The sequence below is a fragment of the Pongo abelii genome, chromosome X (genome assembly GCF_028885655.2).
Source record: "Pongo abelii isolate AG06213 chromosome X, NHGRI_mPonAbe1-v2.0_pri, whole genome shotgun sequence".
In the NCBI taxonomy this organism is placed as follows: domain Eukaryota; kingdom Metazoa; phylum Chordata; class Mammalia; order Primates; family Hominidae; genus Pongo; species Pongo abelii.
The window spans coordinates 126007938-126035765 of record NC_072008.2 but is presented as its reverse complement, the minus strand read 5'-3'; the positions used below and the strand labels follow the sequence as shown (position 1 = coordinate 126035765).

Below are 27828 nucleotides of genomic sequence, written 5' to 3'. Positions count from 1 at the left end.
CAAGAGATCTTTCACTTCTGTGGTTAAATTTATTCCTAGGTATTTTTTGTAGCAATTATAAATGGGATTGCTTTTTTGATTTATTTTTCCAATTGTTTGCTGTTAGCATATACAAATGCTACTGATTTTTGTATGTTGATTATGTATCTTGCAACTTTACTGAATTTGATTATCAGTTCTAATAATTTTTTGGTAGAGTCTTTAGGTTTTTCTAGATATAAGATCATGTCATCAATGAACAAGGATAATTTAACTTCATTCTTTCCAAATTGGATGCCCTTTAGGTCTTTCTCTTGCCCAATTACTTTGGCTAGGACTTTCAGGACTATGTTTAATAAAAACAGTAAAATTAGTCATCCTTATCTTCTTTCATTTCTTAGAGAAAAGACTGCCAATTTTTCCCCGGAAAGACTACCAATTTTTCCCCATTCAGCATGATGTTAGCTGTGGGTTTGTCATATATGGCCTTTATTGTTTTCAGATATGTTCCTTCTATACCCAGTTTGTTGAGTTTTTGTCATGAAAAGATACTGAATTTTACTGAATGCTTTTTTCAGCATCTATTGAAATCATCATGGACAAAAATGTCCTTAGTTTTGTTAATGTGATATAACACATTTATTGATTTGTGTATGGTGAACCATTTTACATCGTTGTGGCAAATCCCACTTGATCATGGTGAATGATCTTTTTAATGTGATGTTGAACTTGGTTTGCTAGTATTTTATTGGGAATTTTTACATCTATGTTCATCAGGAATATTGGCCTGTAGTTTTGTTGTTGTTGTTGTTGTTATTGTTGTTGTATCTTTTGTCTTGTTTTCCTGTCAGGGTAATGCTGGCCGCATATAATGAGCTTGGAAGTATTCCCTACTGTTCAATTTTTGGGGGAATAATTTGAATAGAGTTTATATTAGTTCTTAAAATGTTTGGTAGAATTCATTGTGGAAGCCGTCTGCTCCTGGGCTTTTCTTTGATCAGAGACTTTTTTTTTTTTTTTTTTTTTTTTTTTTTTAATGGGAGTTCCTGTTGCCCCATATCCTCACCAGCATTTGGTGTTGTCAGTGTTGTGATTTTGGCTATTTTCATAGGTATACAGTGATATCTCATTGTTGTTATAATTTACATTTCCCTGATGATATATGATGTGGAGCATCTTTTCGTATGCTTATTTGCCATGTGGATCAGAGACTTTTTATTACTGCTTTGATCTCATTACTTGTTACTGGTCTGTTTAGGCTTTCTATTTCTTATAGTTTGCATATGTCCAAGAATTTAACCATTTCTTATAGGTTTTCCAGTTTGTTGGTATATAGTTGGTCATAATGGTCTCCCGTGATCCTTTATATTTCTGTGGTATTAGTTTTAATGTCTCCTTTTCATTTCTGATTTTATTTATTTGGGTCTTCTCTCTTTTTTCTTGGTCTACCTAAAGATTTGTCAATTTTGCTTGTTTATCTCTTTGGAAAACTATTTGTTTCATTGATCTTTTGTATTTTTTTATAATCTCAATTTCATTTATGTCTGTGCTGATCTTTATTATTTTCTCTTTCTCTTTTCTTTTCTTTTCTTTCTTTTCTTTCTGACAGAATCTTGCTCTGCTCCCCAGGCTGGAGTGCAATGGTGTGATCATGGCTCACTGCAGCCTCAACCACCTGGACTTAAACATTCCTCCTGCCTCAGCTGCCTAAGTAGCTGGGACTATAGGCACATGCCATCATTCCTGGCTAATTTTCAAACTTTTTTTGTAGACACAGTCTCACTTTGTTGCCCAGGTGGGTGTCGGGCAATCATCCTGCCTCAGTCTCCCAAAGTGCTGTGATTACAGGTGTCACCACACCCAGCCTTGTTACATTCTTTCTACTAATTTAGGGTTTGATTTGTTCTTGCTTTTCTAGTTCCTGGAGGTGCATCATTAGGTTGTTTATTTGAAGTCTTTCTACTTTTTAAAAAAATTGTATTTTTAATTATTGTGGGTATATACTAGGTATATATATTTATGGGCACATGAGATGTGTGGATACAGGCATGCGATGTATAATAATCACATCATGGAGAATGGGGTATCCACCCCCTCAAGTGATCATTCTTTGTATTACAAACAATCCAATTATACTCTTAGTTATTTTAAAATGTACAATTAAATTATTATTGACTGTAGACACCCTGTTGTGCTATCAAATAGTAGGTGTCATTCATTCTAACTATTTTTGGTACCCATTAATCGTCCCCAATTCCCCTACCTATCCCCCACTACCCTTCCCGGCCTCTGGTAATCAACCTTCTACTATGTCCATGAGTTCAACTGTTTTTATCTTTAGATCCCACAAATAAATAAGAAAATACGATGTTTGTCTTTCTGTGCCTAGTGCCCCCCAAAGCACTAGGATTACAGGTGTGGGCCTCTATGTCTAGCCTAAATGACTTTATTATTGCACATTCATATCCTTTTCTTTCAGATTGAAGACTCTCTCTAGCATTTTCTTGCAAGACAGGTCTGGTGATGATGAATTCATTCACCTTTTGTTTGTCTTAGAAAGTCTTTATCTCTCTTACATGTTTGAAGGATAGCTTTGTTGGGTATATTATTCTCAGTTTTTGCCTTGAGCACTTTGAATATGTCATCTCACTCTCTCCTGTCCTGTATCGTTTCTGCTGAGAGTCTGTTGCCAGACAAATCAAAGTCCTTTGTATGTTATTTGCTTTTATTTCTCTTGCTGCTTTTAGGATCTTGTCTTTGTCCTTGACCTCTGAGAGTTTAATATATATTTTGGTATACTCCTACTTGGGTTTAATCTGTTTGGTAATCTTTGACTTTCCTGTATCTGGATATTTATATCTTTCTCTAGGTTTGGAAAGTTTTCTGTTATTTCTTTGAATAAGCTAATGACCTCCTTTTCTTTATCAATTTCCTCTTGAGAGCCAATGACTCAGATTTGCTCTTTTGAAGTTATTTTCTAGTTCTCGTAGATATTCTTCATTCCTTTTCCTTCTTTTTTCTTTTTTTCTTCTCTGACTGTGTATTTTCAAATAGACTATCTTTGAGCTCGCTATTTCTTTCTTCTGCTTGATCAGTTCTGCTATTGATACCTCTGTGATGAGTTGTTCATTTCAGCCAATGTATTTCTCAGTTCCAGGTATCTGTTTGATTTTTTCTTATTTCCATTTCTTCATTAAATTTCTCTGATAAATTTCTAAATTGCGTTTCTGTATTAACTTGGAGATTGCTGAGTATCTTCAAAACTGCTATTTTGAATTTTTGATGTGACTCCTGTCACTTTGCTATCTGAGAGCTCACATGTTGCTCTCTCACTGGGGTTGATCAGTGGTTCCTTGCTTTGTCCATTTGGGGAGGTCATTATTCACTGTTTGCTGTTATTTCTTATGTATGTAGATCTATGTCTTCGCATTAAAGAATTGGTTATTTTTTCAAGTCTTTTCTGTCTGAGTTGGTTTGTGTGTTTAGAGGTTCTGTGCGATTTGCCCATTGATTCCCTTAGCCCTAGATTGCTGCCTTCTTTGAGCACTAGATGGCGCCCTAAACACAGGTTTTCTGTAGTTCTCCAAGTGCTGCCCATTACAGATAGGGGGAGATTCCAAAGGGGACTCCTCAGCTGTGTGGGGAGGCTGGCTATGGGTTCATGCCCAGAGGTTCCCTGCAGGGTGCCTCCTACAGTGTGGTGCTACTAAACCACCTCTCTGATTTGGTGTCCCCTTTTTCTAGAGTGGAGAGCAGCCCCAAGTTTCTGGTGCTGGGCCATGCAGCTCCACCTCCAAGGTTTGTCTCCACCTGTCCTTAGGTGGAGGCACTTGCGATGCTTCCTGTGAGTTGAGGCAGGAACAGCTTTCTTGCATAGGAACCCAAGATGATGGGGAAGCTGGCTTTCTACCTTGATCTCACTTTTTCCAATGTAGAAACCCTGAGTCTTGGAGGATTTTTCCATGTGGTGTCTAGTAGTTTGGGGGAGGGGCATTGTGGATAGAGAAGTCCATTTCTCTCACTTTCAGCTCATAGTTTTTTACTTCTCTGTGGCCTCAGGGATTGTCACAGCTTTGGTTTTGAGTTCTGGGATATTGCTGGTGATAATTGTGGCACTGGATACTTGTTTTTGGTTTTCAGTGGGCAGGGGGAGTGAATCCAGATTGCTTCCACTCCATCTTTGGTGACATCACTCCCCAACTCTGAAGTTTTGAGAATGAGTGACTGAAGAATTGTAATGCCATTATCCAAGTTAGGGGACATGGAACATGTCATGGTAAATAAATAGGTCAGTTTGTGCTTGTTGAATTTGAGAGTCATCTGCAACTAAATGGACTATAAGAATCATGACCTTGGCATTCAGGAGAGAGAGCTGAGATAAAAGCATAGATCTATAAATCATGAGTGTGAAGGGATGGTGGTTGAATCCTTTAGAGTGGAGGGGGTCATAAAGGTAGAGAGGGTAGAGTGAGAATTCAAGAGTGCCAAGAACTGGACTTTGAGCAACCAACGCCTACACCTTGAGGATTGGGTAGAAGAGACGTGAGCATGCTAAGACAGGGAGCAGCAGTTGGAGAGATAGGAGAAAATTCCAAAGAGTGCTTGTCATAGAAACCAAGGGAAGAGAGAAATTCAGAAAAGAGAAAGTAGCTTTTTTGCAACAGGTTTGCTGCCAACACATAGGTTGTCTTGAAAACCACCCCTAAAAACCAAAATGGGAAAGGAAAAACTCATATCAATATTGTCGTCATTGGACATGTAGATTCAGGCAAGTCCACTACTACTGGCCATCGTATCTACAAATGCAGTGGCATCAACAAAAGAACCACTGAAAAATTGAGAAGAAGGCTGCTGATATAGGAAAGGGCTCCTTCAAGTATGCCTGAGTCTTGGATAAACTGAAAGCTGAATGGTATCACCACTGATATTTCCCTGTGGAAATTTGAGACCAGCAAGTACTACATGATTATCATTGATGCCCCGGGATACAGAGTCTTCATCAAAAACACAATTACAGGCCGAGCACAGTGGCTCACGCCTGTAATCCCAGCACTTTGGGAGGCCGAGGCGGGCGGATCACTTGAGGTCAAGAGTTCGAGACCAGCCTGGCCAACATGGTGAAACCCCATCTTTACTGAAAATACAAAAATTAGCTGGGCGTGGTGGCATGCGTCTGTAATCCCAGCTACTCGGGAGGTTGAGGCAGGAGAATCACTGGAACCCGGGAGGTGGAGGTTGCAGTGAGCCAAGATTGTACCACTGCACTCTGGCCTGGGGGACAGAGCATGACCCCGCCTCAAAAAAACAAAACAAAACAAAACAAAACGACCACAGACACATCTCAAGCTGACTGTGCTCTCTTGATCATTGCTCCTGGTGTTGGTGAATTTGAAGTTGGCATCTCCGAGAATGGGCAGACCCATGAGCATGCCCTTCTGGCTTACACACTGGGTGTGAAACAACTACTTGTTGGTGTTAACAAAATGGATTCCACTTAGTCACCCTACTACCAGACGAGATACAAGGAAATCAGCACTTACATTAAGAAAATTGGCTACAACCCTGACACAGTAACATTTGTGCCAATTTCTGGTTGGCATGGTGACAACATGCTGGAGCCAAGTGGTAACATGCCTTGGTTCTAGGAATGGAAAGTCACCTATAAAGATAGTAATGCCAGTGGAACCACGCTGCTTGACGCTCTGGACTTTATTCTACCATCAACTCTCCAACTTATGAGCCCTTGTGTCTGTGTCTCCAGGATGTCTACAAGATTGTTGGTATTGGTACTGTACCTGTGGGCCGAGCGGAGACTGGTGTTCTCAAACCTGGCATGGTAGTCAACTTTGCTCCAGTCAATGTTAGAATTGAAGTAAAGTCTATTGAAATGCACCATGAAGCTTTGAGTGAATCTCTTTCTGGGGACAGTGTGGGCCTCAATGTGAACAAGGTGTTTTCCCACTTAATAAAATCGGATATAAAGGAAAAGAAGGCTAAGTTGTTATAAACATCAGTTAGCATGCCTTACAGTTCTTGGTGGTTTAAGATCACCACTTTATATTTCAAAGTATCTGAATAAAGACAGCTTCACAGTTGCTCCCAAGTCTTCATATCTGAAAGAATCCTTTTACAAATCTGAAATGGAACAATTTGATATTTATTACAGAATCATCGTGGTCTTGCAAGAAATCAGTGATTTACATTTGTAACCATATTTCCAAAGAGAATGTCTTTTTTATGAAGTGGGAGGATGTAAGAGGTACATAGATTATTTACAGCTGTCTCTGTCAAGCATTTGCTCTTTATTTGTGTCCATTGCTGGATTCAACACTATATTGGCATATCCATACTTAGTTTTTGTTGTTGCTGTTGTTCTGATTAAAAACATGCATTACATTCTTTCTAAGAAAAAAAAAAGAACACCTCTGCCAAAGATGTTCATCATGGCAATGTTGCTGGTGTCAGCAAAAATGACCCACCAATGGAAGCATCTGGCTTCACTGCTCAGGTGATTATCCTGAACCATCTAGGCCAAATCAGTGCTGGCTGTGCCCCTGCACTAGATTGTCACACATCTCAAATTCCTTGCAAGTGTTCTGCGCAGAAAGAAAAGATGACCATTCTGGTAAGAAGCTAGAACATGGCCCTAAATTCTTGAAATCTGGTGATGCTGCCATGACTGATATAGTTCCTAACAAGCCCATGTGTGTTGAGAGCTTCTCTGAATATTCTGACTATCCTGACTATTCTCCTCTGGGTCATTTTGCGGGCAGATATACATTTATACGAAAGATAGAGCCAAGTATGAACTTATACAACAGGTTATATAGGTTATATAACAAGTGGAGGTGTGCACCTGCATGCCAAACTCACTGAGACAGACAGTTGCCATGGGTGCAGAGGACAAGAAGGCGGCTAGAGCTGGCAAGGTCACCAAGTCTGTCCAGAAAGCTCAGAAGGCTAAATGAATATTATCCGTAATACATGCCACCCCAGTCTTTGTTGTTGTTGTTGTCTGTTTTTTTTGTTTTTTGTTTTTTGGTTTGAGACAGGTTCTCACTCTGTTGCCCTGGCTGGAGTGTGGTGGCACGATCACTGCTCACTGCAACCTCTGCCTCCTCGGTTCGAGCAATCCTCCTGCCTTAGACTCCCAAGTAGCTGGGACTACAGGCATGTGCCGCCATGCCTGGCTAGGTCTCATTATATTGCCCAGGCTGGTTTCAAACTCCTGGGCTCAAGTCATCTACCCACCTCAGCCTTCCAAAATGTTGGGAGTACAGGCATGAGCCACGGTGCCTGGCCTGAGTCTTAATCAGTGTTGGAAGGGTCTCAGAACTGTTTGTTTCAACCGGCCACTTAAGTTTAGTCATAAAAGACTGGTTAATGATTGCCATTCTAACTGGTGTGAGATGGTATCTCATTGTGGTTTTGATTTGCATTTCTCTGATGGCCAGTGATGGTGAGCATTTTTTCATGTGTTTTTTGGCTGCATAAATGTCTTCTTTTGAGAAGTGTCTGTTCATGTCCTTTGCCCACTTTTTGATGGGGTTGTTTGTTTTTTTCTTGTAAATTTGTTTTAGTTCATTGTAGATTCTGGATATTAGCCCTTTGTCAGATGAGTAGGTCGCGAAAATTTTCTCCCATTTTGTAGGTTGCCTGTTCACTCTGATGGTAGTCTCTTTTGCTGTGCAGAAGCTCTTTAGTCTAATTAGATCCCATTTGTCAATTTTGGCTTTTGTTGCCATTGCTTTTGGTGTTTTAGACATGAAGTCCTTGGCCATGCCTATGTCCTGAATGGTAATGCCTCGGTTTTCTTCTAGGGTTTTTATGGTTTTAGGTCTAACATTTAAGTCTTTAATCCATCTTGAATTGATTTTTGTATAAGGTGTAAGGAAGGGATCCAGTTTCAGCTTTCTACATATGGCTAGCCAGTTTTCCCAGCACCATTTATTAAATAGGGAATCCTTGTCGGAAACAACAGGTGCTGGAGAGGATGTGGAGAAATAGGAACACTTTTACACTGTTGGTGGGACTGTAAACTAGTTCAACCATTGTGGAAGTCAGTGTGGCGATTCCTCAGGGATCTAGAACTAGAAATACCATTTGACCCAGCCATCCCATTACTGGGTATATACCCAAAGGACTATAAATCATGCTGCTATAAAGACACATGCACACGTATGTTTATTGCGGCATTATTCACAATAGCAAAGACTTGGAACCAACCCAAATGTCCAACAATGATAGACTGGATTAAGAAAATGTGGCACATATACACCATAGAATACTATGCAGCCATAAAAAATGATGAGTTCATGTCCTTTGTAGGGACATGGATGAAATTGGAAATCATCGTTCTCAGTAAACTATCGCAAGAACAAAAAACCAAACACCGCATATTCTCACTCATAGGTGGGAATTGAACAATGAGAACACAAGGACACAGGAAGGGGAACATCACACTCTGGGGCCTGTTGTGGGGTGGGGGGAGGGGGGAGGGATAGCACTGGGAGATATACCTAATGGTAGATGACGAGTTAGTGGGTGCAGCGCACCAGCATGGCACATGTATACATATGTAACTAACCTGCACATTGCGCACATGTACCCTAAAACCTAAAGTATAATAATAATAATAAAAAAAGACTGGTTAATGATAACACTGCATTGTAAAACCTTCGGAAGGAAAGGAGAATGTTTTGTGAACTTTTTGTTTTTTTGGCATCTGGTAGTTTTAAGTTATTTAGTTTTTAAAATCAGCACTTTCTAGTGGAAACAACTTGACCAAAAATCTGTCACAGAAATTTGAGACCCATTGAAACCAAGTTTAATGAGGAAAAAAAGAGAGAGTAGTCAACAGTGTTAAGAGTACAAAGAAATAAAGTGGACTAAGATCTGGATTTGATGTTTTATAAGTTTCTGATGAATTAAAATAGTGTTTTAAAAGCAGGAGTCATATTCAAGGAACTGCAGAGAAAATGGGAGGAAGAAAAATACTTTTGCAATATACTTAGGGTGCCATTTAAAGAAGTTTGACATCAAAAAGAAAGCGAGGGTAATAGATGGGTTACTTAAGTGTCATATACAAATCTCTTCCTTTTTTTTTCAAAATTGAATTTTTTTTGTAATGTCTATAATCCTGGGTCTGATTTGCAAATTTGGATGTAAAATAAGAATCACTTGAACATAGTTGCAGAGTTTGATCAGAGAAGCAGAGTAAAAAGCAATAAGGGATGATTACAGGAATCAGATCATATGCAATTGTGGGAGCAGGGTGTCAGGTCGTGGGGTCCAGGTCCAACCCATGCTGAAGTCCGGAGGGAGTGGGTGGATGAGCAGAAAGAACATTCGGGGGGCTCTAGGCAGGTGAATATGGTTTTATTCAGCAGCAGCTTTTTTTTTTTTTTTTTTTTGAGACGGAGTCTCCGTCTGTCGCCCAGGCTGGAGTGCAGTGGCGCGATCTCGGCTCACTGCAAGCTCCGCCTCCCAGGTTCACGCCATTCTCCTGCCTCAGCCTCCCGAGTAGCTGGGACTACAGGCGCCCGCTACCATGCCCGGCTAACTTTCTGTATTTTTAGTAGAGACGGGGTTTCACCTTGTTAGCCAGGATGGTCTCGATCTCCTGACCTCGTGATCCGCCTGCTCGGCCTCCCAAAGTGCTGGGATTACAGGCATGAGCCACCGCGCCCGGCCAGCAGCAGCTTTTATTAACAGCTTTCTCACACTGGCTCTCTCACACTGGCCACCCTGTCTTGGCTGCTTGAGCCGGCGGCTCCCACACACAGCTGTGCAGCCAGCTCTCCCTTGCCTTCAGGGTGAGCAGCTTAACTCTTTTTCTGTCTGGGCATGAGCAAGCCAAGCTGTGTCCTGGCTCCCTCTTGTCCATCTGCAAGACTGACAGTTTTGGCTCTCTCTCTTTCTCTGGGCACCAGCGCACCCACCACCATGTTAACCCATGTTGAGCTGAGCTGAGCCCCAACAGCCCTGTACAGCATTAGCAGGGCAAATATACCTTTATACCAAGTATAGAGCCAAGTATGAACTTACACAAACAGGTTATATAACAAGCGGAGGTGTGCCCCTGCATGCCAAACTCACTGAGTCATGCAGGCCTGGATATCCACCTCGGCTTATTCCTTGACCAAAGCACATCCGTGTACCTTACAATCCACCCGCTAGGCTGAGGGAGACTTAGGTCTTGGGCACACAGGTTTGATACTCAAGTTTTGCACACAGGCCTGACATATAAACTTTGGGCATGCAGGCCTGATACACACACAGGCTTGACACATAAGCCTGACACACAAACTTTGGGCATGCAGGCCCAATACATACACAAGCTTTTGGGTACTCAAGCCCGTTACATACATAAGCTTTGATAAACTGCCCAGCTATTGGCGCAGATTACCATAGGTTGTCACATCCTTGGTGATTACCATTCACACTGCCCTGAGTTTAGCTTATTAGCTGCTTTGCCCACACCTGGTTTGAAACCATATGGTGTTAGTACTAGACTGGACCACACCAGCAGTCCAGGCAGCAATAGCACCCCAGCTAGACCTAGCTGTGTGCCATGCCATATCAGGAATGAGGGGATGCCCTTCCTAATGGTGAAGTCTCAGGGTTTAGGAGTGCCTCAGGCCCCATGGCTTTATCTTGCATTAGGACTACAGGTCCCAAGACCTCTTGCAACTTTGCTGCTAAGGGATTTGTACTTAGCATACTTTGCTGTTTCAAGTAGGTACCCCACTTCGCTAAAGTAGATGTCTGTGCTGCCTCTGTCCAGGGGGTCATTACCCATGAATGCACCCATCCCACTGTTAATAACTGCTTCTCTATTAGTAAGCACTGGAGCTCAGCTCCCTTCCACAGTTGGGACTAACAGCCCACTGGCGCTTCCAAGTGCTCCATGCACTGCTATAGGCCCTAGCCAAAATTATCTGTGGTTACATGCACATTCAGTGTAAATGAGCACCCTGGTTTACTACCCAGAAAGGCTGTCTCGGCCTCATCACCCCAATCCCAGGCAAGAGGGACACTGCCACTTTTAAACCTGCAAGAGAATCAGAGGTTAACATAACATTATTAACAAAACCACAACATACGGTGGGGCTATACAGTAGCCCTGCAGCAACACTGTGAAAGTCCATTGTCGCTGTCCCATGAAGGCGAACTGTTCCTGGATCTCTGGAGCATTGTCGATTGACAAGAATGCATTAGCCAAGTCCACCACACAGTGGCACTGCCAAGTTCCATTGTCAAGTGGTCTGTTAAGTCTGTGATAGATGGCACAGCTGCCAAGCCATGCAAAACATCCACCCCAGAATGTCTTCAGGTATGGATGGAGAGACATACACAGCACATAAGCTGAGAGCCAAGCGGTCGATGCCAAGATGCAGAGATACAGGTTTCACTTTCACTGACCAGTCTTCATAGTTGTCAGTAAATGCAGTTCTGCCCGGAAACTTATCCGGGTTCAGGGACCAGTGGATTGCCAAGTCCAAATGTGGCTCCCGTTGTCCAGTGCCCTCCAAGCTGGGCATCTCGGCCAGTTCTCTTATCAAACAGAAAAGGCTTTACACTTCCACCAACTGCAGCAGGTACTCTTTGAACTGGAATGCTCGAGCAGGACTGGGTTGCGCAGCAAGGTCCTTCTCCCAAATGACTTGCACTAAGTCTGTGCATGACTGCCGACATCATTTGCTTAACTCCCTGAACTCAGCAGGGGCACAGGCACCAAAGGAAGGGTGCTCCACCACAGCAGGGGGTCTCTGGGCCTACTTGTGGGGCCCAATAGCTGCTCATGATCTATTTTGTGGTGGATCACTGGGCAAGCCTGCCATGGAGGTTCTTCCTCCTCCCTGCACTGAGTTCCACAAGGACTGGGCATGAACTTCCCACAGCACAGTTACAAACGCTCATCTGACTCTGCCAGCAAAGGCATGCTTCTTCTCAGTGCTGTGCACTTCCACGTGCTTCAGTGCCTTCTCCATACTCACAGGAGACCCACCCACTGCCTCCTATGTTTCCACTGGAGCCCATCTTTGCAGCACAGCTGCCACTGGGTATCACAGCACATGCTGTGGCCACAAAGCCAACCTGGGAGCCCTCAGGGACTGGGGCCCACTCACCTCATCCCATTCTCATCACCAATTGTCAGGTCCCGGGGTCCGGGTCCAGCCCATGCTGAAGTCCAGAGGGAGTTGGTAGATGAGCAGAAAGAACACTCAGGGGGCCGAAGGCAGGTGAATATGGTTTTATTCAGCAGCAGCTTTTATTAACAGCTTTCTCACACTAGCTCTCTCACACTGTTTGCCCTGTCTCAGCTGCTTGAGCCAGTGGCTCCCACAAACAGCTGTGCATCTGGCTCTTCCTTGCCTTCAGGGTCAGCGGCTTAACTCTTTTTCTCTCTGGGCATGAGCAAGCCAAGCTGTGTGCTGGCTCCCTCCTGTCCATCTGCAAGACGGACAGCTTTGGCTCTCTCTCTCTTTCTCTGGGCACCAGTGTGCCCACCATGTTAAGCCATGTTGAGCTAAGCAGAGTCCCAAGAGCCCCTGTAGAACGTCAGCAGGGCAGTTATACCTTTTACAGACAATAGTGGCTTAGAGCGAAGTATAAACTCACACAAACAGGTTATATAACAAGTGGAGGTGTGCGCCTGCATGCCAAACTCACTGAGTCATGCAGGCCTGGATATCCACCTTGGCCTATTCCTTGACCAAAGAACATCCATGTACCTTACACAGGGGAAGAAGTCTATGGAGGGCTATTGTCTCTGCACTTATAGCAGCCTGAAGTCACTGTAGATATTCAGGGCCCACAGTTGGGAAGAAGAGGTGTATGTGGTGTGGGGGAAAGCAAGGACAAACTGGAACCTGCAAGGATTAACTTGAATCCCTAGGACAAACTAAATCCCATGAAGACTTACTGGAACCTGCATCTGTCTCTTATTGCCTCCAACCTAGAGAAAGAGCTGGCACCCATAGTCATGGAAGTGCACACACACCTGACTTAGGACTTGGAGAAGTTGAAGAAGGAGATCTTGTCAGAGTTGGAGTTGCTGCAGGTCCTGTTGCTGCCCCACACCAACAAGGTGTGCCAGTTGATCAGTGCCAGTGTATGCCAGTGGTAATAGTGCCTGGTCCTACCAAACTTCAGAATATAGTATCTATTGCTTCACTCCCACTTCCCAAGCTCTGCCCAAATTTTTCTCCTGGTCCACTCTAACTCAGAACCACATTGGGAAGGCAATTCCAAGAAACTATGTTTCTAGCTTAGCTAAGTTGGCAAAGCCACTTCAACAACCGTGAGACAAATACAGACCGGTAGAATGTGACTGGCCACTATTAGAGAAAAGGATAACACACAGTAGAAAAAAAAAAAAAAAAAAGAATCCCAAACCAAAAAACGTATGGGTCATTCTGCGCATCAGTTATAGACAAGGACTTCTCAGTGTTTGGTGCTCACATTCAACAAAAGGTGTGTCCAAGAAGGACTCATTTAACCAGTATCATCTACCCCAACAATCCTGAGTGTCTATGTCCACAACGTTCAGTAGAGCAGAAGAGGAAGAAACAGTAAGCATGGAGCTACTGGCAGCATTTTGGAATGCTTCTGGTCACCGTGAATTTTGGTCACTGACCCCTGACTTCCGAGATAAGCCATACAACACTGAACCTTACACCCAGCTTTTCAAAGAGGGTGAGTGTTCCCTTATTTTTAAAGCAACCATTGGTGAAATAAAGGTGACACATAAATTAGATTCACTGTATAGGCTTTGGTAAAAGTCGTGATGTGTTTCCAAAGCTTCAGATAGAAATGAATCCCAGTGTGACAATGGATATCTTTTCAGTTTAAAAGCAAAGTCTCAGAGGTGAAAACTTCAGCTTCTGTGCTCTTGCCCACCCCCCTGATGAATATGAAATAGCTGAGGGCCCATGGATAAAACAGAAAAGCAGTGGAGAATAGCTTGAAGGCACCGGGAGGCTGGACAGATGACTGTAAAGATACTCTGCTGATTTTATGGGGTAAGCCATGCTTTGAGCATTTTCCAAAGGGGAAAGAAAGGTGAGAAACTTTATCACAAAACAGTTGATTTTTTACTTACAAATGACTATGGTTTGAATATTTGTCCCCTCCAAAACTCATGTTGAAATTTAATTTCCAATGTGGCAGTACTGAGAGGTGGGGTCTTGGGGCTTTTAAGAGGTGATGGGTCATAAAGGCTCTGCCCTCATGAATGGACTAATCCATCATGGATTAATGGGTCAATAGATTAATGGGTTATCATGGGAGTGGGACTGGTGGCTTCATAAGAAGAGGAAAAGAGACCCAAGCTAGGATGCTCAGCCCCCTCACCCTGTGATGCTCTGTGCTGTCTATGAAGTTTGCAGAGAATCCCCACCAGCTAGAGGGTCCTCACCAGATGCAGTCCCTTGACCTTGGGCTTTTTAGCCTCCGTAACCATATGAAATAAATTCCTTTTCTTTATAAATTATACAGTTTTAGATATTCTATTATAAGCAACAGAAAACAGACTAAGACAAGAATGTTTGATGAAAAGCTATGCCTTTTAAATTTTGACTGGCATTAAGTTATATAGATAGAACATAGTAACTAGCTCAACAGACCACACATGATTTAAATTTATTACTTTTCTTCTCGATAGATTAAGTTAGAAAAAAGGAAATATTAATTTAGCTACTGAAGTTTTGCATGTAAAACCTTCTTTGTAAAATTCTGGCTAGTCTCTTTTAAAGAGTAATAGAAAATCATGGGCATTACCAGTTTTCTTCAGCATTGTGGTAATAATAATAACTAATATTTAGGATTTGCTACATTGTAGGTATTAACCAACTATTTTACATGTATTATTTCATTTAATCCTTTTAACACCTCTAGGCTATCAGTATGATTATTCCCACTTAAAGATGAAGAAACTAGAGCGCAGAAAAGTTGTGATTTGCGTAAAGACACACAGTAAGTTCTAGAGCCAGAGTTCAAACCTAGTCTACATCATTGCATTCCTACAAAATTCACACTGATCAGTAGGTAGAAATCACTTCAGCAAAAGATGTCTGAACAGGAATGGTTAGTGCAGCATCTTTTATAAGGGTTTAACATTCGAAAAAGCTTATCTATCTATCTATCAATAAGGGACTGGTTAAACTGATGAAGTTAATCTATTCAGTGGACTAGTTTTGCATCTGTTAGGAGTTATATTACAGAGATGTACAGACAGTGTGATCCAATTTTAGTAAACACATTTACCAGTATTCATATACATTAAAAAGTCTGGAAAATTATACAGCAAAAATACTAACAATGATCATTGTGAAGTGGTAGGATCCTAGGTAATTTAAAATGTGTCCCAATTTTTCCTATAATAATTATGTAATAAAGAATAGAATAAAATCTTTAAAACTCACACCACTGTTCTTTCACTGAGAAACACTGCTTTTCTTTTGAGTTGCAGACTGGAAATCAGCCCTGACTGCACTCAAGTGCTCTGTGACCTTGGACAAGTCACTTACCCTGTCTGGGTCTTCTGTTTTATATAATAAGAACGCGATTTAATTTTGCAGGTTCCTTTGTGTTCTAACATTCTTTGACTTAATGAATCTGATTCTTAGCAAAGTTCTTTTAAAAAAAGAACAAATAATGTGTGGAGGTTTAAATGTTGATAAATGGTTTCTTCACACTTTATCTGTTTTCTTCAGCATGTGAAGTTATTATTTCCATTATTCCCTTCCCATGAGTCCTTTAAGAAGGGAAAGTTGGCTTTTTGCTCTCGCTGGGGATGGCGGAGGGAGGTACCCTGCTGAGGGGAAGGGGGATGCTTGAGACCTGGACTTCCTCGGGAGTCTGCTGTGGAGTTGAAGGAAAACCAAGATTTCATTTTCAAGATGGAAAGTCTGTCAGACTCAGCTGTGGTTTTACCTAGCACTCCTCAGACCTCTGTGAATCCATCATCTCCCTATACAAATAGTTCACGAACGCAACCTATGAGTGCAACACTTAGAGAAAGATTAAGGAAAGCAAGATCTTCATTTAATTCCTGTTATAATGTGGTGAAACTTCTTAAAGTAGAGAATGAAGAAAACGATCAGACCTTTTCAGAGAAACCAGCATCTTCCACAGAGGAAAACTGTTTGGAATTTCAAGAAAGTTTTAAACACATAGACAGTGAATTTGAAGAAAATATAAATTTGAAAAATACTTTGAAGAATCAATGTCTGTGAATCTCAGTCATTTGACTCTGGGTCATGCAGTGCTCTCCAAAATGAGTTTGTGAATGAGAATCTTTCTAAACAAAGATTAAATGATGAAAAAGTCAAATTGGTGAAGCAGGTTCAGGAGAAAGAAGACCTTCTTCGGAGGCTAAAACTCATCAAACTGTATGATCAAAGAATGATCTGTCTCCATTACAGTTGTTAACAAAGAAGTGGAGGAGCTGTAGCTAGCTGTTGCTTTATGAGTTGCAGTCAGCTGTGTCTGAAGAGAACAAGAAACTAAGCCTTACTCAATTGATAGACTACTATGGGTTAGAAGATAAATTGCTACACTATAACAGAAGTGAAGAAGAATTCATAGATGTTTAATTCCTGATTTTTGCTCCAGAATATCTTTGAGAATGACAACTTAATTAAAAGATACTTACTCATTTTAAAGGGAAGATAGAAACCATTAGGGCTCAGAGGAAGGTATCCCAATGAACATCAATTAAGGGCACTCTGATATATAAATTATAAACTAAGTTCTAAAAGGAAAATTAGTATTTTGGATAGATTTGCCAAAGAAAACTTGACGTTTAAATCATGTTTAAAAAGTCATTTGGGCAGTTCTGGAAACTAGTTTTAATATAATTGTTTCTTTGTGGCAAAAAGTTTTATTTTAAATGTTAAAAATTGTCCAATCTAGTGAATGTCTAAACCTAAAGTTTAAAAATTTCTGCCTCTCTCCTAAGTTTATGCACCTTGTTTACATCCATTTACCACATATTTCCATCTGCCAATCTAGCAGGTAATTAAACCCATATGTCCAAAACTTGAAAAAAAAAAAAAAAAAGGAACGTTAATGTTAATGCATTTCACCAGAAATGTGTCAAATCACTCTGGGAAAATAAGTGCCTTTTCCCAGAAAGACACTTTGTGACCAATACATTAACGGACTTTTTTTTTTTTTTAAAGTCATATGTTGAAACAACACACGTCACAACCCAAGCAAAATAAGAAACAAAAGCAAACTATTCAAACACAATCCCCATTAGCCGTCCTTACTCCAGATCTTGGCTTTGTTCCTAGGATCACCTTTTACCTATATATCTGATTAATGCTAGTAATAATGATAACTACTAGCCTTTGTTTTACAGATATCCATAGGGCCATTTAAAATATTCGAGGCATAGTGAATGATGCTGAGCAGAGGAGGGCAAGGAGAAAGAGTAGATTTTTTGTTTTTTAGAAAGTGGGTAGCTGGCTCGATTGGCTCACTACCTGTCTAGGAATTAACCCAGGCATGGAGGCTGTACTTACAGGAGCACGCGTCCTTGCATGGCCTTTGCCGAGAGGCTCTCAGGCGCCTTCTGCTGTCGAGTTGGCCCTCACGCTGCCTCTGCCTGAGGGTTCTGGCTTCGCACCCGGCTCTCCTGACCAGCACCTTCCAAACTCGCTTTTTCACAAATGGCCATTTCTCACCATTTGTGGGGTGATGTGATTCTAGGAGTTAATGTGGGGTAAAGTGAAGCTTGGAGAGGGGGGCTGGCGTGGGGCATGTGTGGAGCCTGAGAGGTAATATACAAATTAGGGAATTGTGAAGGGGAGTCTGTGAGGTAGGGGTGGAATGATGTGCAGTTTGCTGGGGTGAGGGGTGGGTGGGAATGTGCAGCCTGTGGGTTGCTGTGTCACCAAGACCTACTCTCCACTATATGAGCATAGTCCTGGCACAACCCAAACCTTGGTGTCTCCTGCACCCCACAGGCCTTAGCTCCAATCAGGGGAATGGCAGAAAGCTTTCGTGAAGTTTCCTAGTCACGTTTTTAACTTGCCTCCTTTCAATAAACTGAAAAAAATCTGCCCTCAGCGAAGAAACACTATATTTTCTGTTATCCTTACCAACCGGAATAGTCTTTCAGCAATATATATTTATTATGAAATCAGAAGCTATTTTTCAACAAATGTGAATATTGAATATGTACCCCCCAAAAACACACCCCGGGGGAAGATCTCCCTAGAATCAATGGTCTGGAATCTTTTCACCTGTCTCACACTCCATGCCCCCTTCCATTTTTCACCCCCTAGCAGTCTCTTGATTATGCATTCACCTTGGAACTATGATTCTGGGATCTTGCCCATTTATGTCTGCTTGCTAGCTGTGCGGCAGCAAGTGAATCACCAAACTACTCTGAACTAAAAACATCAACCTCATAGACTCTATTCATTTATTCACTCACTCAACCCATGTTAACTGAGCACCTACTCCTGTTGAACCCTAGGCTGGGTGCTGGTAATAACGTCAGTGAACAAGGCAGATGCTTTCCTTACTCTCATGAAACTGGACACCCAACTGGGGAGCCAGACAATAAACCAATAAATACAAAACTGGTGGTATGTATGTCAATGTAAAGAACATGGTAAAACTAGAAAGAATACAAAGACTTCTAATTTAGGATGTAGGTCATGGAAGGCCACTCCAAAGAAGGGACATGAAAGCTGAACCTGAAGGATAAATAAGAATGAGCCAGGTGAAAGATAATGGGCAGTGATTCCAAGCTGGGAAGTTTTCATATATTCCCAAAGAGGCCATGTGACTAGATGGTGAGGAGTGAGGAGAAGACAGGCTCCAGTAGTTTGAAGAGTTAAGCAGGAGATAGACTAGGCAAAGCTTTGAAGGCCATGCTAAGAATTTTAAATCAAATCCTAGGGTATAGTGGAAAGCCACAGTATTATTTTTAATCACTGATATGATCCGATGTAGGTTTGGGAAAGACTAATTTGGCTAATATGAAGATAACAGATGGGAGGGAATCAGGCATGAGTGCAGGAGCCTAGTAAGGAGCTATTGCAGGTGTTTAGAGAAGAGCTGATGATAGCAGTTTGGTTATGGGTGGCAACAGTGGAAGTGGTAAGTAACCAGACTCAGAGCATATTTTGAAGGAAGGGCACACAGGATATGGTGACATAATATATGTGGGGCTGAGAAAGAAGAAGGTATCATGGATGGTGTCTTAGTCTGTTTGGGCTGCTACAACAAAATATCATAGACTGGCTGGCTTAAACAACACAAATTTATTTTCTCACAGTTCTAGAGGCTGGAAGTCTAAGGTCAGGATGACAGTGTGCTCAGGTTCTGGTGAGAGTCGCCTTCCTTGCTTGCAGCTGGCTGCCTTCTCTCTGTGTACTCACTGGCTTTTCCTTTCACATTCCAGTGGAGAGAAAGAGGGGGGAGGGAGAGAGAGAAGGGGAGAGAGAGAATCTTCCTCTTCCTCTTCTTCTTCTTTTTTTTTTTTTTTTGAGATGGAGTCTTGCTCTGTCTCCCAGGCTGGAGTTCAGTGGCGTGATCTTGGCTTACTAATGCAACCTCTGCCTCCCAGGTTCAAGTGATTCTCCTACCTCAGCCTCCTGAGTAGCTGAGATTACAGGGGTGTGCCTCCATGCCCAGCTAATTTTTGTATTTTTAGTACAGACAGGGTTTCACCATGTTGGTTGGCCAGGCTGGTCTCGAACTCCTGACTTCAGGTGATCCACCCGCCTCAGCCTCCCAAAGTGCTGGGATTACAGGCATGAGCCACCACGCCTGGTCAATCTTCTTCTTCTTATGAGGTTATAAGGCAACCAATCCTATTGGATTAGGACCCTACCCTATGACCTCTTTTAACCTTAATTATCACCTAAAAGCCGAATCTACAAATGCAGTCACATTGGGGATTACAACTTCAACATAGGAATTTGAGGCAGGGCACAATTAAGTCCATTGCAGATGGCAACTAGGTCTCTGGCTGTGAGAGTGAGGATTCAGGGAGGAGCAGTTTTAAGAAATTGCTCTGTATTAGTTTTTTCTTGCACTGCTATAAAGAAATACCTGAGACTGGGTAATTTATAAAGAAAAGAGGTTTAATTGACTCAGGTACACAGGCTGTAGAGGAAGCATGGCTTGGATGTTTCAGGAAACTTACAATTATGGTGGAAAGGGAAGCAGGTACATGTTGACACAGCCAGAGCAGGAGGAAGAGAGGAGAGGTGCTACACTTTCTTTTTTTTTTTAGACGGAGTCTCGCTCTGTTGTCCAGGCTGGAGTGCAGTGGCACCATCTTGGCTAACTGCAACCTCTGCCTCCCAGGTTCAAGCAATTCTCCTGCCTCAGCCTCCTGAGTAGCTGGGATTACAGGCGCACACCATCACGCCCAACTAATTTTTTGTATTTTTAGTAGAGACGGGTTTCACCATGTTGGTCAGGCTGTTCTCGAACTCCTGACCTCGTGATCTGCCCGCTTCGACCTCCCAAAGTGCTGGGATTACAGGTGTGAGCCACCATGCCCAGCCGATGCTACACTTTTAAACAGCCAGATGTCATGATTACTCACTATCATTAGAACAAAACCAAAGGGGAAATCTGCCCCTATGATCTAATCACCTCCCACCAGGCCCCATCTCCAACATTGGGGACTACAATTTGATATGCATTTGCATATCCATAACAGTTCTCTCTGTTTTGGGCCTCTGTAATAGTCACAATGTCAGGTACTGCTGGTGCCAAAGGTGGTATTACGCATTGAGCTGCCTACAATCAGTGGTAAGTCTCCAAGAAACCAAGGTCTTGTGCACAGGCCAGATGGGGCTGTTGAATGGAGAAACAGTCTCATGAAACATTTTGGCTTCCTTAAGCTCAGCAATGATGGCAATTATTCTTTTTCTCCCCTAGGCAGCAGACATTGTTTTTTGGGAAACAACAGTACTAGGTGTTGGTCATCAGGTGGGTCCATGGTCTTCTATATTTCTCACTAAGATGGCCATAACTATTGCAATTCCTGTCAGGGCTTGGAGGCAAAGGCAAGTGGGGCTGCACATGGAAAACACATCACTACCAATATTTCATTCAGTAGTGGGGGCCATGACAACAGAGGTTAGTAGGAGCCCAAAGTCAGAGAACACGATCTGTTTTTTCCTCATCTTCATGCAAGGGTTTGTGGGGATCACAGTCACCTGTGTACTGGTATCTAAAAGGCCTAAGAAGTGCAATTCCTCTCCACTTCTCAGTTGAACTCTAATCTTGGCATAGGGCCTCTGGGTCCCCTGAGTACAGAAGGATCTTGTTTATAACCCCTAAAATCTTTGGATTTTTGTTTGTAACCCCTAATCTTGTTTATATTTGAAAGCTGAGTGTCACAGCAAAAGTTGCTCAGGATCTCTGATTTGTCTCCAAATCCACCAGGAGAGGTGGAAGGCCATCACTGTGCAGACTCTAGCGGGACCACTTATCAAATCCCCATGGCCTGGTACTCGGCCCTGAGTTTCTTAGTGGGGAGCCCATCAATCTGCTTTCGTGGTTCCATTATTGAGTAATCAGACTCAGAGATCTCTTTGGGAAGGCCCTTGCCCAGATAGTACAGAAGAGGGCACTCAAGTACTATTTTTATGCTCCTTTTTTGGAGGGGAGGGGTCAAATTTTGCTATTTTATCAGAAGCCATTTTTTCTGTGCCTGAGAATTTCTCAGTTAAGATCTGGATCACATTGCAGATTGATGGACTTGACCTCAGGAGGTGGCTTAATTGGGCTTGACAACAAGCAGGAGCAGCATGAGCAAACCTACAAATCTAAGTCTGGTTAATCTTCTCATCTACTGTTCCCACTCCCTCATAGTAGACCCAAGAGACCACCAGAGGGCTGCAGGACCTCCATAGCCTCTGTGAAGGTGGTTGAGACACGTTTTTCAGTGACTAGGTACTCATTATGTGCGGACCAAATCTGTCAGAGACCAAATAGTACCCATCTGAGGAAAGAGATGGTCGTTGGTACACTCATCTCCCCACCTTGCTCCTCCTCCTCAGAGAAAGTGGCCACTATCAAGGCACTATGGAGGAGGGGCTCTGTACCCCTCAAGGAGCCACTTTCCTTTATGAAGTTTATTTAACAAGATTACCTTTTTCATAATGGAAGCAAACTAGCCAAGTCTCTGTGGTTTCTTCCTCTAAGCAAGTCTTCCTTCTGGCTTGGCTGCTGGGCATTGACCCTATCTAGTGAGATCACTGGACAAAGTGATTCTAAAGAGCTCTACATTATTTTTATTAGAAGCATGAGTCTCAGTAACATGCTGCATGGCATGTTGTCCGTCAGCCCCAGGGAACTGCTTAGATCTAGGAATAGTTTTGGGGTACAAGTCAGTTTACAGGGTCTCCAATGACTTCTGGCCCCACCACCAGAGAACAGTGTCCAGGGAATTGTTTCTGTGGCTTCTTAGAGCCCCTCTGCTGGATCTCTTATTTGATCCACTAGGTTATCTCAGCCGAGGTGATGGGGATAAACAGGAGGACCGATGGTTACCTGGGAACCAAAAGCTTTTATAAACAATTTTCTATCATCCTCCAAGTATACCCTGTGACTTACAATAGCAATTCCTGAGACCTGCTGGCAGGCTGGTAAAGTGCCACGTGAGGTCTGCTAGCACTTCCCAGGACTCACTGGCAGAGTGCCCGGTCAGATCCTCTGACTCTGGCAAATGATGCATTAGTATCCTCCAGGAGTGCCCTGCAAGGTCTGCTTACACCCATCATTAGTGAATTGCCCCACGAGATTTTCAGGCTCTTTGCTCTTCAAAAACGACATTGTGCATAATCAACTACCCAGCTTGCCATTCCAATTTTTCAAGAGCTCAGATGAGCTAGAGAGAGCTGAGCTGCTGTGTGTCAGAGTAGTTGATTAAGACAAGTCAAAATAAAAGTAACAGTCAGGCTTTAATAACTGCCTTTGATAGTATAAGCAAGGGACTGAACCAGAAAAAGTACCGACTCCTCCATTATTCCATTTTTCCACATGGAGTGATTCCAACAGGGGTCTGATAGATTAGCACAGATGCAGGGCATCATCATCTCACTGTTAAGGGAGCCCTGAACAAGAGGCTCCTGCCATTTTATTGACCTAGGGGCAGGAGGAGGTGACAGGGAAGGGCTAGGAGTAGAAAAGTACTCAGTACTGAGTCAGCTCGGAGAAAAAGATATTTTTAGGCGTCCCCCACTCCCACCATGGCAAAAAGAGGTCTTAGCTCAGGTCCTTGAGAAAGGCCTCTGCCAAAGGCTCCTGATAAGGCAGACTCCAAATGGAGGCATCTGGTCTAGGAATGCAGACACGTGTGAGAGCATGATCAGTTAGGGACGTCTGAGTCCTTGACTGCAACTCAATTCACAGACTGCAATGCACGGCTGTGCATCAAGTCTGATGTGGGGAGGGCACGTCCCCCCATGATCCCTGCCAGGTAAAGCTTTCATAATTGCCTATGGCGAGGCCTGAAAGATCACCCATAGGTTTTTGGCCAAGAGTTGAATTCACTCTCTCCAGTGGTCCTAGCACTTCCTGTGAGAGGTCTTGCTGTCATTGTCTCTAAAAGCATGAAACAAAGGAAGTCAGATCTCTGCCCCTTTGGAATGCAGCTACTGTGGGGCTAGGTGTTTCTAGTTTCCATTACAGAAATACTGAATCCACCCGTGCCCCCACCACACCCACACAGGGAACTCAGGAGAAGGGGAAGCAGGGCTGTGGTTTCTGGCCTGCTGTGGCACTAGAATGATCACAGCAGTGAGTCTGATCGGCTTTCTGGGTGTCAGACCAGACAGAAGAACCAAAGCCAGTCACCATCATCAGTAGTATTCTAGCTCTGGAGCTTACATGTTCACCAATGACAGTGTCTGCCCAAATCTTCCTTCTGGCTTGGCTGCTGGGCATTGACCCTACCTAGTGGAAGCTTAGGACACACCTATCCCTGGAATTCTGGGCAAATTCTCCCAGCTCAGGAGAGTGGTGGGCTCTTTTTGGTTCCTCTGCTTTTTAAATTCTATCTGTTATGGTTAGTGTCAGGCCTCTGAGCCCAAGCTAAGCCATCGTAACCCCTGTGACCTGCACGTATACATCCAGATGGCCTGAAGTAAGTGAAGAATCACAAAAGAAGTGAAAATGGCCGGTTCCTGCCTTAACTGATGACATTCCACCATTGTGATTTGTTCCTGCCCCACCTTAACTGAGCAATTAACCTTCTGAAATTCCTTCACCTGGCTCAAAACCTCCCCCACTGAGCACCTTGTGGCCCCCGCCCCTGCCTATAAGAAAAAAACCCACTTTTATTGTAATTTTTCACTACCTACCCAAATCCTATAAAACAGCCCCACCCACCCCTATCTCCCTTCGCTGACTCTCTTTTTGGACTCAGCCCGCCTGCACCCAGATAAAAAGCCTTGTTGCTCACACAAAGCCTGTTTGGTGGTCTCTTCACATGGATGTGCATGAAATTTAGTCCTTTAATCATCATCATTGTGGAAGATAATGTTTATTAAACACCTACAGCATGGCAGGCCTTGTTCTGAGTGTTCTACTTGAATCTCTTCATTTCGTCTTCTTTTCAGCCCTATGAACTAACTACTATGAAAATTCCATTGTACAGATGAGGCTTAGAAAGCTAAAACAACCTGCCTAAAGTCACAAATCCAGTAAGTGGCAGATCTGTGATTTGAAACCCTCTGTCTGCATTGAGAGTCTCTGTTCCTCCTATTTAGCCACACTGACTCCCATACTTCTGAAACCACCTTTGCAAAATTATGACTAAGACAGTGAAAGAGATTTAACTTAACCAACTCTATTTTGCTTCTAACCTCCAAACTGTCCTTGTTCATTCCTGGGCGTAGGCCCAACTAACCTTGGAAAAAACTTACAGTTTAAACAAAGATGGTAATAGCCTTTCCCAAAGCAGACTTCCTTCTTGCCTGGGGTCTAGATTGCCTTTGTAGGACTAACATTGGCCACAAGATTAGAAATTATAGTTTAGGAGACATGCAGCTGGAGGCTACAAGATTCTAACCCTTCCTAAACTGCTCCTAAGATCGGTGCTTGAGATACTTTGTAAACCCTGCACTTGATGGATCAGCTGGCACCACCCAAATGGATAAACTGGCTCACCTGATCTTGTGGCCCCCACCCAGGAACTGACTCAGCACAAGAAGACAGCTTTGACTCGCTATGATTTCATCTCTGACCAATCAGCACTCCTGGCTCACTGGCTTCCCCCCACCCACCAAGTTATCCTTAAAAACTCTGCTCCCTGAATGCTCGGGAAGACTGATTTAAGTAATAATAAAACTCCAGTCTCCTGCACAGCCGGTTCTGCATGAATTACTCTTTCTCTATTGCAATTCCCCTGTCTTTATAAATCGGCTCTGCCTAGGCAGTGGGCAAGGTAAACCCCTTGGGCAGTTACACTTCTTCCTCCCACCCCAGTGCCCTTACCCCTCCATGCCATCTCAGCAGCATGATGTTTACATATGGGTCCTAGATTTGTGTAGTGTTTTCCAGGCAGCAAGCTTAGTATTTCTTCCTGGATAGAGAGGACATTTAACGAAGCACTTCCCTTTCTGTGTTGCAATTAAGACCAATTGTCTTAAGGTGAGAAACTACTCCATATACAAAGCACAGTGGTTAAAGGCAGGGGTTCTAATACTTGGAGATGTCAGGGACTAATAAAGTTAATAAAATTGGGTCCTGACATAGGTTATTATCTTTTTATTTCACTGATTAAGGACATTTAAAACAACACCATTTATACTACTATTAAAATAATAGTAGACTGAACATGGTGGCTAACACCTGTAATCCCAGCACTTTGGGAGGCCGAGGCAGGAGGATCACTTGAGGTCAGGAGTTTGAGACCAGCCTGGGCAACATAGGAAGAACCAGTCTCTACACATAATAAAAAAAATTAGCTGGGTATGGTGGTATGTGCCTGTGGTCCCAGCTACTTGGGAGGCTAAGGCAGGAGGAGTACTTGAGCCTGGGAGGTTGAGGCTGCAGTGAGCCGTGATTGCACCACTGCACTCCAGCCTGGGTGACAGAGTGAGGCTGAAACGGCTTTTGCAAAAATTACAACACTGAGAAAATTATAGCAGTGAAAGAGATCTGATCATGCCAAAGTCCCATCTTGCCTTTGGCCTTCAAGCTGCCCCTAATTATTCCTGGGTTAGGCCAAGCTAACTTTGAGAGACATTTAGTTTATACTTTAACTGATAATAGCCCTTTCCCAAAATTCAACTGCCTTTGTAAAGCTAATGAGAGACTACCAGGCTAGGAGGATAGAGGAGCCTAAATTCTGCTAAGGTGTAGACATAAACGATTGCCAGCTATTGTTTTGGAGGTCACAAGATATGCTACTTCCCCAATTACTCCTCCAGATAACATTACTATTGTAGAACCTAAGACTGGCCTTTAGAGATATCTTTTCAGATTTGTTTGCCTGTCTGACACCAATGGCTTCACCTGGACCTGCCAGCCACTCCTGTGGCCCCACCCAGAAGATATTCAGTGGGCAGAAGGACCATTCCTGCACCCTTATGATTGCACCCCCAACCAATCAGCAGCAAGCACCCATTGCTTAGCCACCCTAACTCCCTCCCTAAAACTATCTTTGGAAAACCCTATCCCCCAAATGCTCAAGAAGATTGATTTGAGTAACAATTCTATCTCCCATGTGGCGTGGCCAGCCTTGCATCAATTAAATTCTTTTATTTACTACCATGCCATGGTCTTTATTTGTGCAGCAGGCAGGAAGAACCCATCAGGTGGTTACAATCCTGTCTCAAAATATTTAATAACAGAAATAATATCTAAACCTTGTATACAGAGATTACAATGTGGCAGGTTCTGCTCTCAGTCTTTCAGTGAAATATATCATTCAATCCTCATAAAAATCCTGTTCAGTAAGCTTGTTATCCCCATTTTATAGGCAAGGAAATTGAAGAAAAAGAAACAATATGTAAATTGTTTCTGCCTCTGCTGATAACCATTATAGTTAGCATACTATAATATACTGTCTCTCTCTTTCATAAAAGACAAAAGTAACCTTTAGGCCCACAAGGGAGGCCCTGATCTCAGAATTTAGGAATAACCAAGTAAAACACAGACACCTCTGAGTTTGAGTCTTGGGAAAATGAGCATTGTGTCTGTTTCCTGAAATTTAAGATGAAAACACTAATATCTGTTGTGAGGAGTAAATGACAACATATACTGAGCATTTACACAGTAACTGGCACATAAGAACCTCCGAATACATACCAGCTGTAAGGCTTATTGTCACTCTTCCTCCTTGCACAGCCCTATGAGTTCATCTCTTGCTGGGAAGAAGCTGAGTATGGATACTATAGACTGGTCCTGTTATTGAGGTCAGATAAATTTCTGTGACTGACAATGTTCCTCCTTCCCTCACTGTCTCCCATTTCCTCCTCCTTGACCGAACTGAAACAAGCAGAAATATTTGGGCTTTACTTCCCATTGGTTGAAATTGTTGCTATAACAGCATTCATAAGCATTCCTTCTGGGAACCCTGGGTAAGAGCTGCTTAAAGACTTCTGAGGCTTCTTCAGCTACTGCTGCTGGTACTCCAAACAAGGATCTGATCATTCATGTATCACGGTTTGTTAGGAATGGGGACTGTCTACAAAGAAAAGTACCTACAGTGGTTCTCCCCATTCATCACCAAGACCCCACACTTGACCATGCTCCCATCTCTTTCTGCCCATTCTGCCTACCTAGCGTCTTATTAGGAAGGTAACGATAAAAAATGAGCTAGAAAAGGTCATTGGGAGGATCAAGAATGATTTG

At 42.9% G+C, this 27828-nt stretch overlaps 1 protein-coding gene and 2 pseudogenes across 1 annotated transcript in view; all 3 read left to right on the top strand.

Moving 5' to 3' along the window:
- Positions 1-27828, top strand: part of LOC100437009 (rhox homeobox family member 1) — a 124390-nt gene that overhangs the window by 30803 nt on the left and 65759 nt on the right. The window lies entirely within an intron of this gene.
- LOC134760921 (elongation factor 1-alpha 1-like) lies at positions 4394-8415 on the top strand (annotated as a pseudogene).
- LOC129053026 (swi5-dependent recombination DNA repair protein 1 homolog) lies at positions 9439-17807 on the top strand (annotated as a pseudogene).